The sequence below is a fragment of the Petaurus breviceps genome, unplaced genomic scaffold (genome assembly GCF_028583685.1).
Source record: "Petaurus breviceps papuanus isolate PSGF00001 unplaced genomic scaffold, PetGlider_PUasm1.0 189, whole genome shotgun sequence".
Classification (NCBI taxonomy): domain Eukaryota; kingdom Metazoa; phylum Chordata; class Mammalia; order Diprotodontia; family Petauridae; genus Petaurus; species Petaurus breviceps.
This window is the reverse complement of record NW_027185809.1, coordinates 35,885,751-35,899,316: the sequence shown is the minus strand read 5'-3', so window position 1 is coordinate 35,899,316 and position 13,566 is coordinate 35,885,751. Positions and strand designations below refer to the sequence as shown.

General features: G+C 40.7%; 1 protein-coding gene and 1 non-coding gene across 4 annotated transcripts in view; both read right to left on the bottom strand.

Moving 5' to 3' along the window:
* The window catches only part of TMEM63C (transmembrane protein 63C), a 119,018-nt gene that overhangs the window by 81,887 nt on the left and 23,565 nt on the right, over positions 1 to 13,566 (bottom strand). The window lies entirely within an intron of this gene.
* On the bottom strand, positions 6,246 to 6,349 carry LOC138164509 (U6 spliceosomal RNA). Its single transcript, XR_011169091.1, has one exon. It is a non-coding gene; the product is annotated as a U6 spliceosomal RNA (small nuclear RNA).

Sequence of the window (13,566 nt, the reverse complement as noted above, 5' to 3'; positions counted from 1 at the left end):
TAATTATCAAAACAAGCTGCCACTGACTAAGAAACAAAGTGATGGGTCAATGGATTAGATTAGGTACACAATACTTCATAATAAATGACCATATTAATCTAGCATATAACAAATCCAAAGATCCAAAGTTTTGCAACAAAAGCTCATTATTTAGCAAAAACTTTTGGGAAAACTGAAACAGAATGGCAGAAATTATGTATAGACAAACATTTTACACTGTATACCAAGATAAGGTTGATATGGGTATATGATTTAGACATAAAGGGTTATACCATAAGCAAATTAGGAGAATATGGAATATTTTACCTGTCAGGTCTATGGATAAGGGAAAAATTTAGGACCAAACAAGAGGCTGAGAGCATTATGAAATATTTAAGAAATTTTTTGATTGTAAAAAATAAATTAAAAAGTTTTTGCCCAAGCAAAACCAATCCAACCAAAATTAAAACTAAAGCAGAAAACTGGGGGGAAATTTTGGAATTACTATCTTTGATAAAGGTCTCATTTATTAGATATATAGAGAACTGGGTCAAATTTATAAGAATACAAGTCATCCCCCAACTGACAAATGGTTAAAGGATATGAACAGGCAGCTTTCAGATGAAGAAATCAAAGCCATCTGTAGTCATATAAAAAAAAAATGCTGTAAATCACTATTGATTACTGAAATGCAATTTAAAACAACTGTGAGATACCACCTCACACTTATCAGCTTGGTTAATATGACAAAAGAAAAAGAAAATGATAAATGTTGGAGGGGTTGCAAGAAAAGTGGGACACTAATGCATTGCTGGTAGAGTTGTGAATGGCTCCAACCATTCTGGAGAGCAATTTGGAGCTATGCCCAAAGGGCTATAACATTGTGCATCCCCTTTGATGCAGCAATAGCATGGCAAGGTCTGTATTTCAAAAAAAAATTTTTCAAAAGGGGAAGGGCAGGATCAACATGTACAAAAATATTTATAATAGCTATTTTTGTGGTGGCTAATAATTGTAAATTGAGGGGATGGCCATCAACTGGGGAATGGCTGAGCAAGTTGTGTATATGATTGTGATGGAATATTGTTGTGCTATAAGAAATGACAAGGTGGATGATTTAAAAAAAAACTTGGAAAGACTTACAAGAACTGATGCAGAGTGAAGTGAGTGGAACCAGTAGAACATTGCACATAACAACAGAGATATTGTATAATGAGTAACTGTGGATGACTTAGTATTCTCAGCAATATGATGATCTAAGACAATCCCAAAGGATCAATGATGAAACATGTTATCCAGCTTCAGAGAAAGAACTAACGTCTGAATACAGACTTTTACTTTCTTTTTTTGAGTTTTCTTGTACAAAATGCATAACATGGAAATATTTTACATGATTGCACATGTATAACTTATATTACATTGCTCACCATCTCAAGAAGGGGCAAGGGAGCGAGGAAGAGAGGGAGAGAATTTGGAACTTTTAAAAAAATGTTAAATAATATGTAATTGTGGGAATATCATTACCCTCTTCCTCCAAATATTTGCTCCCTTGTGTTTCCCCTTTAAGGTCCCTCCAAGCTCTAAGATTTATGACTCTATATCACACATTGTAGAGGTAGCCTTATTGCCACTCCAATTGTGCTCTCTAGGTCAACTTCTTTTAACATATAGCATCATCAACAATGGCCTGGGGGCCAGTACTCCTCAGCATCCTTCTTAGTTCCTTACTGACCTAATGTAGGAAAATGGACTGTTTCCTACTTTGCAGCTGTTGTCATTATTATTGTTCAGTTGTTTCAGCCATGTCTGACTCTTCACGATGTCATTTAGGGTTTGGGCAAAGATACTGGAGTGGTTTGCCATTTCCTTTTCCAGCTCATTTTGCTAAGTCTATCAAAGTCAGTCATCGCACATTGTGGTTGTTACTATGTACAATGTTCTCCTGGTTCTGCTAGGACCAACTCTCCAGAGTCATTTCCAAGGCTGGAAGGTCTGTCCCAGTCCCTTTCTCCACTCTATAGTGTCTGTTGGCATAGGCTGCTTAAGAATGAACAAGAACTCCTAGGAGTTCCAATGGACAGCATCAGAGTTGAAATAAGCTATGTGGGATGAGGGTAGAGAATGCCTACCAAAAATATAAATTCTGCTAACAAAATCACCAGAAAATAGTTTTTCAGCTTATACTTGACAACCTGATTAACATAAAATTCATTAAATCTAAAGGCAGGGGCAGCTAGGTGGTTTAATGGATAGAGCACTGGGCTTGGAATCAGGAAGACATCTTCACAAGTTCAAATCTGGGTTTAGACTCTTACTAGCTGTGTAACCCATGGCAAGTCACTTAACCCTGTTTGCCCCAGTTTCCTCATCTATAAAATGGGCTGGAGGAGGAAATGGCAAACCACTCCAGTATCTTTGCCAAGAAAACCCCAAATGGGGTAACAAAGAGTCAGACATAACTGAAATGTTTGAACAACAACAAAGCTCCAAAGGTACTTCATTCAGTTGTAGGATAGGTCTAACTGTTAGGAAGTTTTTTCTTAATTTTTCTCACTCTAGTTTGGAGAGTAATCCATTCATTTATTAAGCATTACTCACATGCCTACTATGTGCCAGGTGCTGGGGATATAAGGACAAAAAAGGAAATAGTCCTTATCCTCAAGGAGCTTATTTTATTGGGGGGGGGGTGTGCTTATTTTCTTTCACAGTCATTCAGTATTGTGGAATGAAAAGAATGTTGGATTGGATTCTAGAATTTAGTTAGTGGTCCAAGGTCCTAATTCTAGTGCTATCACTTAGCCAGCTGTGTGACGTTGGGCATGTCATTGGAACTCTCTAGATCTCTGATACTGCATCCATACAGAGAGATGGTAGGAGTAGATGAGTTCTTAACTCAGTTCAACAAACATACTAAATGCCTCATTTGTTCAAGGTTTTGTATGGAGTGTGGAGGATTCAAAGACAACTCCCCCCCCTCCCAAACCAACAAACAATTCCTGCCTGTAAAGAGCTTGCTTACTACCGGGGAAATGACAACATATAAGTAAATATGTTATAATTTAGAGAAGAAGAGAGGACTAATACTGGTGAATCAGCAAAGGCTTGAAGGGAGCCAAGGATTTTAATGAGTGAAGGTGAGGAGGGAATGCATCCTTACATGGGAGACAGATGGAAAATAAGATGCTGCATTCCAAGGAAAGCTACAAAGGCAGTTTGGCTAAAAGTACAGTATGAAAAAGGAAGTACTAAGAAGCAAGTTTATAAAGGTAGACTAGATTAAGCCAAAAGGCTTTAAGCACCAGAATCCATGGTTAATATTTTATCTTGGAGGCAATAAGGAACCATGGGTGAATTTTTAAGCAAAGATTACCATTAAGCAAAGATTAAGCAAAAATGACCATGTCATTACATGGTCAGACCTATGCATTAGGAAGATAATTTTTTTTGTCTTTTTGGATGATGGAATGCCGGGCATTGGGGTTAAGTGACTTCCCCAAGGTCACACAGCTAGTAAGTAGTAAGTGTCTGAGGCTGGATTTGAACTCAGGTCCTTGTGACTCCAGGGCCAGTGTTCTATTCACTGAGCCACCTAGCTGCCCCCATTAGGAAGATAATTTTGACAGATGTATGAAAGAGGGACTGGAGAAAGGAATAACTAGAAGTAGAGAAAGAAACTAGTAGGTGATAGCAAAAGTCCAGGCATTATATGAGAAACTAGGATGGGGATAGATGTGAGAGGTGGCACTCATAAGACTTGGCAATTGGCTGGATATAATATTCGAGGGAGATGGAAGAATCAAGAATGACTGAAGTTTTGAATCTGGGTTTCTGGGAGGATAAAAGGAAATCTGGAGATGGGGGAAAGATGAGTCCTGGTTTGGCCATGGTGAGTTTTGGATGCTGATACAACATCAAGATAGAATTGCTGTCAACCGAACAATTGTCACATGGGACAGGACTTCAGGAAAGACATCAGTGTTGTACATTGGACACCATCTTCACAGAGATGATACCATGGGAACTGGTGAGATCAGCAAGAAAAAGAAAGCATAGAGAGAAAAGAAAAGGGGACTCAGAACAGATAAAATAACAGTAACTAAAATTTATATAGCATTTACTATGTTGCCAAGTACTGTGCTAAGCACTTTACAATTATCTCATTTGATCTTCTCAATTACCCTATTATTATTATTAGGTGCTATTATTATCCCATTTTTTAGAGATGAGAAAACTGAGGCAAATGGAAGTGAAGAGACTTGTCCAGGATCACACAGCTAATAAGTTTCTGAGGCTGGATTTGAACTCAGGTCTTTCTGACTCCAGGCCCAGTGCTCTAATGACTGTGTCCCCCAGCTGCCCATTATGAAAAAGGTGCTTTATAACCTGAAAAGTGCTGTTTATATAAGTAATCAAGATGGAGAATGGAGTTAAGGAGAAAAGTTCCCAATGATCAATTTTGATTTTCTCTGTAAAAGGAGGAGGTAGAAGAAGGAGAACATCATTGTACATTATGCCACTTGTGGAGAAAGGAGAAGCTTTGGAAAAAACCCAATAATGATCTGTAAGCCAGGGGACATCGCCATTTATTCTGAAGTACCCAAATACAAGGGCTCAGATTCTTCCCATTATCTAACTCTGAACCCCACCATGTCCTTCAGTAAACAAACAACTTTCATAAGCACCTATTTTGGTCAAGTTATCAACTGAGAGTCAATCCATGTTTCTACCAAGCTCTCCTATATATGTGCTTGGCATTATATTAGAGTTTTTTTATTTTTCTTTATATTCCCAGGATTAAACACAGAATCTTATATTATATAAGCTCTTACAATGTAGTTGGAGAAATTGAACCCACATGACATAATGGGAGACCAGCAAAGTGTTAAACTGTGATCCTGAAGTTGTGTTCAAATTATTCAGAGAAGGGAAAGATGAGTGTTGGCTCGAGTTGTCAGGAAAGACTGTGGAGGAGGCTGTACAGCCCCCAATTTTTAGGACCAAGAGCTTTCTTCTGTCTAAGCAAAACCTTAATGGACCCTAAGAAAATGACAGGCTCCTGCTTGGTCCCATCTCTGATATGTACTGAGTGTGTGACTCTAGAGAAATCCCCTAGCCTGTCAGGGCCCTAAATAAGCCTCTAAATTGAATGAAATGACAGGTCTAGTCCCTCTCTCTCTAGTTAAATATTTATACTCATTCCAAGAACCTCATTTTTAAAAATCAAAACTATGATTTCATAGGTATGTGGAACTCCCAATTAGGAGACTTATTCAATCAAAACAGGTGATCAACTGTTTTTCAGTTTATATTCTTGGAGGTTTATATAGGAGCACTGAGAGGATGGGGCAGCTAGGTGGCACAGTGGATAGAGTGCTGGGCCTGGAGTCAGGAAGACTCATCTTCATGGGTTCAAATATGGCCTCAGACACTTACTTGCTACAGTGTTTCCCCGATAATAAGACCTATCCCGAAAATAAGCCCTCCCCTTACTGTGTAAGATTCCTCTAAAATAAGCCCTCCCCAGAAAATAAGCCCTATTGAGATTGCTACTGTAGTGAAGGTGATCCCCTGCGCTACACGCTACATTACGGTACCCTCTGTATGCACCGTTCCCCTCCCCTCCCCGTTGAAATGCACACCGCGCTCCGAGCTGCATCCAATCAGAGCTGTAGCAGTGAGCGCATCATCCTGTTCTTCCCCAGTGATTTGCTTGCTGGCGCCATTGAGAGCAGTGCCGCGGAGGAGAGCTGAGGCAGGACAACATAAGCCCTCCCCTGAAAATAAGCCCTCTGGTGTTTTCCTTTCCAAAAAAAATTAATAAGACAGTGTCTTATTATCGGGGAAACATGGTATGTGACCCTTGGCAAGTCACTTAGCCCTGTTTGTCTCAGTTTCCTTATTTATAAAATGAGATGGAGAAGGAAATGGCAAACTACTTTAGTATCTCTGCCAAGAAAACCCCAAATGGGGTCACAAAGAGTCAGACACAACTGAAAAATGACTGAACACAAGAGATTAAGTGAATTGTCCAGAGTCACATAGCCAATAGTATGTCTGAGAGCGGACTTGAATCCAGTCTTCCTGCAGCCAAGAGGGGTTCTCTATTATGCCACATTGTCTCTACCAGACCCATCCAGATGATGGGTAAAGTGGATGGTGAGAAGATTGAAAACCATTCCAGGCCAAGTTTAAGAACTGGGGATGTTTAACCTGGAGAACAGCCTTAGGAAAGAAAGATACTATTTTTAAATATTTTATTTTTTTTTAAGATGATGTTTAATAGGTATGTGCGTAATGAAATCCTTGCACAGGAGCCATGCTACTCTCTGTATCATTCCAATTTTGTTATATGTGCTGCTGAAGTAAGCACTATTTTTAACTATTTTAAATAACCCTGAAGACTTATTTTACTTGGTCTCAGATGGCAGAGGACCACCTGGGTAGACATTAAAGGGAAGTGTAAGGGGAAAACTTCCTCAAACCAGATTGATTGTCCCAAAATGGGATGCCATGTAAGGTAGTGAGATCCTTATCTCTGGAGGTCTTCAAGGGAAGGCTGGCTGACCACTTGTCAAGGACATTATAGAGTAGATTCCTCTTCTGTTATGATTAGTCCCTTCCAAGTTTAAGTTTTTATGAATCTATGTTGTACATGGGTTTGTATGATATTTTTGGATCACTATGCATATCCTTGGCCAGACCAGCTGGGAACTCAGTGGGGAGCCCATACATAGCCTGTGCTACTCCTTCAGAGGACTCCATAGCCTCAGCTGCTCCCTCTAAGGGCTCTCTGCACTGCATGGAAAAGTAGATTGGGGTCAGAGCCTTTCTCTTGTATTCCTGCACCATCCATTATCCCTTCCCTAAGACCCACTTCTCTCCCACAGCCCTCAAATAGTAGAGAATCCTTCTGGCTCAACTTTAGACAGCGCAATTAATGGCTGTTTGGGAGAGCCCTTCCTCAACAGAATCCATCTGTCTTTTGCTTCCTTCCCCATTTGGAAGTCCCAGTTTTTAGTTTTCCTAGGGCATCAGGGACTTTCTCATCATCTCCACTACTTCCCTCCCCCGCTTCATGCTCATCAGGAATAAGGGCAAGGTAGGGCCAGGGTAGCCTGCCATAGTGGAACTACCACACTGTGGAGGTCACTGTACCTTCCTAGGCTTGCCCATTCCCTGAGGGTAGTGCTGAGCTCAGCACCAGGCTATTTGCCAGAATATCGACCAGCTTTCTGCTGCCAGGGAAGGAGCTATTGATGCATTGTTGGGGGGGGGAGGGGAAAGACAAGACAAGGGGAAGAAGGATGTAGCCTTGACTTTCTTGCCCAGAGTGCTCAGGGGGCAGGAGTCTACTTTGGCACTGACTGCCCAAGGTCGTACTTCTATTTCTTTTTGTATCCCCAGTTCCAAGGAGAGTACCTGGTGCTGCAGTTACTTAATAAATCCTTGCATTGAACTGATCTTCCCCAAAGAGAAGGAGGATGCAGATATTTTAGGATAACACCCATTTTCCTGATAGAGCCCTAGAGGACCATTTTCACTTGGATACAAGGGGTGGGGGAGGGGTGGGAGAAACTCCACTGTATGCCTTCTCCCACCCTTCCCCCAACATTTGTATCAAAGTGAAAATGGTCCTCTAGGGCTGCACTGAAGGGATAAAGAAGAGACAAAATACAGCATAAAGCCTGAGGAAGGAGGAAAAAGAATCCTACCTTCTAGCCTGAGTAACTGGCTGAGGATGGTAGAGTACCAACTAATTTGCCATAATATCGCAAGGTGGCTTAAAGGGCAGAAGTCAGGAATATCTAGGTTTAATCACTACCTCTAATGCTTGCTAGATGTCTGATAAATTACTTAACTGATCTTAGCCTCAGTTTCCTCATCTGTGAAATGGGAGTAGCTATTGTAGGGACTATCTCACAGGATTGTTTTCAGGCAGAAATGAAATAATGTGAAGTGTTCTGAATGCTTTAAAGTGCTATCTTCTTCCTTAATTGTAACTTCATTCCCCGGTTGGTTCCCTTAAGATACTGCCTGCTCATATATGCAGGAAGGTCAAAGAGGTATGAGAACTACAGGAGAAAAGGTCTTAGAATTCATCCAGTCCATTTTCATTTGAAAGGTGAGGTAACCAAAGCTCAGAGAAATAAGTATGATGTACCTAAAATCTGTTAGCTGATCATTGATGGAGCAAGGTCTAGCATCTAGGTCTCTTAAAACTTTCCAGTATGCCAATATGGGGATGAACAGGGAATACACTGGATCAATCTGTGACTTCCAGAAGTTTCTAGGCCAGGAGTGCGAGGCCAGAGGTTATGGCCCTCTAGGTCCTCAAGTGCAGCCCTTTGACTGAATCCAAACTTCACAGAATAAATCCCCTAAAAGAAAAGGATTTGTCAAAAGGCTACACTTGAGGACCACCACATGTGGCTTCAAGGCCACAGGTTCCCCATCCCTGTTCTAGGCTAAGATAGAAAACCCTACCTCAGACTATAATGGAAACTAAGACAAACACAGATTAAGTGACTTGCCCAAGTTCCCACAGGTAGTATCTGAGGCTAGATTTGAACTCATGTCTTCCTGACACCAGCCCCAGCTCTCTATCCACTGCACCACCTAGGGGCCTCTGAGGCATAAGAGCATCAGTTGAAGGAGCTGGAGATTAAGTAGGGAGACATGATAACTGTTCTCAAAATACATTAAGGGCTGCCTTGTAGAAGAAAGCACAGTCTTGTTCTCATTGTCCCCTGAATGCAAAATAGGAACAAAGGGTAGATGCTGCAAAGAGGCAGAATTAGGTTAAAAATAAAGAAAAAGTGTCAGTTACTTGGAACTGTCCAAGTTGCCTTGGGGAGCTAGTGAGGTTCCTGTGAAGAGTGGAGGTCTGTAGGCATGTTGCAAATAGGAGTCATGCTTGGAGAAGAAGAGGGTAAAGTTGGACTAGATGATCTTCTAACTTTGAGATTTTATGAATCGGCGTCTAAATGGGAAGAAGGAAGACTCCTACCTCCTCCTCTTCCACATCTAATCTAGGACCCAATGGAGTTTTAGCTCAGTCCCCAAACAATGACCCCTTTCTCTTAGGTCCCCTTATTCACTTAAAGAGTTTCCCTGGACAAATGGTCCTTTCAGGGTGAGAGAAGCCGAGGTTCCCATCCCCCACCATTGAATGGACAGCTGCCTTTGGAGGAATACAGCTGTTTCCTACCCACCTTGGCCTTTATAGTTTTGTAGATACCTCACAGGGTGTTAATACTTGCTGCTCTCCATTTATTACCTCTTAAACCTGTAGCAATCTGGATGTCTCTATGATCTCTGCCTCCTGGTCGACTTGCATGTTATTACCTTAGACTGGAAACTCACAGACAGCAAGGACTGCTTCTGTTTAACTCACTGTGGGGAGTCCTGAGCATATCCTGGGCAAAGAGATGTTTAATAAATGCTTGTATGCTGGTGCTCACTTCATCAGGAGGTTTATTTTTTTCTGCTCAAGGGCCATTTGTTGGGATCTGAGGTATAGAATGACCATTACCCCTGGTTTCTACCATTTGTTCTGAATCACTGATCACAATCTTTGCCCAGATCCTAGGAGAGAAAACTGGCCCTCTGAGTGATGGCTGCTTCCATTCTTTTTTTAAAATTTAATTTAATTTTTTATGTTTGTTTTTTTCTGCTTCCATTCTAACAGATTCTCCTCCTCCCCACCCCAAGCTGTCTTTAACTCCTAAGAGAAGGAGGGAAACATTAACTGGACATAGAGAATAAGAGAATGCCAGTCTAATATGCAAATTCCATGTGAATTTCATACTATCTTTTCTAACTCTCTCAGACATTTGAATGTACCTCTAGAAAAAGTCTCATCAATCATTCCATATATTTATCGAACAGTTGCTAGCACCTTTACCTAGCCCTGGAGTGCCCTTAAGAGGCTTCTAATCTAGTTGGGGATATTAGAGGACCAAACAATATAAAATAGAGGATTACAAAGTGGCCGATTGAATGACATAGACTTTGGATGCTATAGATGCATATTACTCACTTATTAATTAATTACATATTTGATTACCAAAATTATCGTAGAACTGGAATTTGAGCTGTGTCAGACACCACCCTAACACTAATGCTGGACTTGTTGGACTGGCAGAAATGGGAAAAGAAATTTAGCACATCCAGGTAGGTAGAGATAACATGGCGCTCCACATGGTTACATCTGTAACAAGGGTTCTTTAGGAGAAAAGGGGGAAAATGGAAGTGTTTGAGGAGCAGAAAGAGAACTTCATTGGGTGGAGAGTGTGGCCACCTTTCTACGGTGGACCTTGGAGTGTTACCAGGCAAAGCAAAGCCTTGTGACTCCAAATATCTTCCCAACTCCCATCCCTTTGCCTGAAATTCTATTTCTCTGGATCTTAAAGACTTCTTAAATTTTTTGATAATTTATTAAAATTCAAAGAACTAGAGCCTAGTGTATGGTAGGTGTAAAAGAGATACACCAGATTATAAAGAAAGCTTATTCTGAGCAGCTTCAGGGAGGGCCAAATGTAAGATTAAGGGAAGTAATTCTGATCCAATCAAAGTAAGATTTCCAAAAATTAAACTATCTTGAAGGAAGTGAGCTTCTCTGAAAATGTTAGATAACCATCCATTAAGGATATTACAGAGCAGTTAGAGTTATCCTGGCTGGGAGTTTCAATTAGATACTTGTGCTTCTAATGTTCTTTGATTGGCAAAACATTTGCTTATGAAGAAACCAAATACCCCCCTGGAAATGCTAACACCTGATGGTTATCACCTAAGAGAGTGATAGTTGACAGCTAGTCGGGTTCAAGGGCCAGAAGCAGAGGGCTTCATATTTATTGTAAATAATTGTCTTATGAGTGTAAGCTTCCAGAGGACAGAAATTGTCTTTTTTTTTTCATCTTCAAATCTCCAGCCCTTAGGAAAGTGCCTTGCACTTGGTCTGTTGAATTGAATGAAATTATCCCAGCCTCCACCTTGTTGATTTCTCTAGAGACTCCATACACATGCTCACAAGCACTGTGGGATAATGAACAAGTGGTAAAAGAAGCAGCTGAATTTTAGGAAGTGAGAGTGGAGAGATGGAAAGTATAGGACAGGCAAGGTCTGGAGCAGAAAAGGGAGAGTTAGTTGGGGTGGGGTTGCCAGTTGCTAGGAGCCTTTGAGTGTTTAAGGTCCAGCGCTGTGGGAAGCTGTTTCCTGTTGTTAACAAAAATGACATGATGAATTATTTAAACAGCCTGCCAAGGCCAGATGGGGTGGGGGTAGGGGTAATGTGGAGGAAAGTCTAGGAAATGCAAAGGTGGTTTTGTGATCTAGGGAGAATAAGAAGTTCATCCCAATGATGACAACCTCTTGTTCTTCTATTTCTCACTGCTCTGCCTCACTCCTTCTAAACCTATTTTTGACCCAATTCAATCTTCCCTTCCTTCCTTAAACATGCCCAGCCAGATCTCCCCCATCCTTAAAAAACCTTGACGAGATCCAATCATCTCAAGCTATCATCGTAAATCTCTTCTCCCTTTCACACCCAAACTAGAAAATCTGTCTATATTCACTGCTTCCACTTTCTTACCTCCCACTCATTTTTCAACCCCTTGCAATCTGGCTTTTATCCACGCCATTGGACCGAATCTGCTTTCTTCCAAAATGCAATGATCCAATGGCCTTCTCTCAGTCCTCATTCTTTTTTCCTTTCTAAAATTCTTTTTATTATGAACGAGGAAATGATCAATAAATAGTAACATTTACAAAGTCTAGAAAAGAGGATTAGTATGGAGACTATTATTGTTATATATAATTATTAGTATTAGACTATTATATAAATATGTACACGTATACATATATAAATATATACATATAAATATATGTACACATACATATATGTGTGTACACACATGTATGTATGTATGTGTGTAAAACATTTAACATGGTAGTCACAACATTGCCCAGCTTGTCTGTGTGCCTTTCTGAACTTCCAACTCTTTTCTGTGAACTTGAAAGTAGTTATCCTTTATGCTCTTGTGCTCATTGTAGAAATGGTTCTCCTGGTTCTGGTCACTTCATTCTGAATCAGTTTATATGAGTCTTCCCAGGTTTCCTTGAATCTGTACCTTCTGGCATTTCTCACAGTAGAATAAAACTCCAATACATTAATATACTCCAACTTGTTCAGCTATTCCCCAATTGAGTGGTACTCTTTGTGGACTGTTTCTTTGCTATGATAAAAGGTGTTACTCTAAATATTTTTATATGTATCAGTCCCTTCCTTCTGCTTTCATCAGTCCTCATTCTTCTTCTGACCTGTCTGTAGAATGCTCTGGAAACTGCTGACCATGCTTCTTCCATGACATTTCTTTCTCATAACCTTCTTCTTATCTATATGACCATTCCTTCTCAGTCTTTGCAGGATCATTATCCCATCCCCATGCACCCATGGGATTAGTCCAAGGTTTGGTCCTGGCTCTTTTGTCATCACTTGTCTTCACTTTCTCTCAGTAATCTCATCAGTTCCCATGCCACATATCCAGGCCTCATATTTCTCCAGAGCTTTAATCTGTATCTTCAGCTGCATACTAGGATATTTCAAAAGGCTTCTCAAACCCAATGAGTCTAATACAAAACTCTATCTTTCTTCCTAAATTCCACCCCACTTCTTAATTTTCCTATTTCGGTTGAGGAATCTACCATTTACCCCATCACCCAGTCTCTCAGTATACAGGCATCATCCTCAGCTCTTTACTCTGGAACACCACACTCAGTTCCCAAATCTCATTGATTCAATATCTCTAACATCTTCTTCTTTCTCTCTATTCAAACCACAACCCACCTGTTCAGGATCCTACTCACATCTGGTCTACAAAAGCCTTCTAGTTGGTCTTAATGCAGCTTCTTCCCTTTTTTAAGCATCCTCCAAAACATGCCAAATTTTTATCATTGTAGTTCAGGTCCAACAATGTCATTCCTTTGTTCAAGGAACTCCAATGGCTCCCTACTATCTTTAGGAACAAATACAAACTCTTCTGGCATTTATAACCATTTACAACCTGGTTCCAGCCTGTCCTGGGCGGATGGAGGAGGAGGGAAAGGAAGTGGGGAAAAAATCTGATTCTCTCCACGGTGATGGATGATACATTACTCTCCCTTATACATTCTGTACTCCAGAGAAATTGGCCTCTTTCCTGATCCTCATACACAACATCCCATCTCCCATATTTACACAGGCTGTCCCTCATACCTAGCATTCTCTTTTTTTTTAATATCTGCCCCTTGGAACCCTGTAATGGTAATGGTAATTTGAAGATCTTCCCTGCCCCTTAATAAGTCTAAGGGAATTTCAAGACCTTTGCTGTGCTGAAAATAAACTCTGCCCCCTACTAGACTGAGTATAATCATATGGAGCCTGTGGTGGAGTAGTTTGCTGGGAGTCAGAGCCAGCTAGATGGTTGGGAGGAAAGCACATTTCTGAGGGAGACAGATAGGCTTGTGAGTAAATCCTGGTTGGTGGGAAGGCTAAAGGATGTTATGGTTCTCTGTGCTGTTGTGGCTTATTAACTTCTTTGCTACTATGAT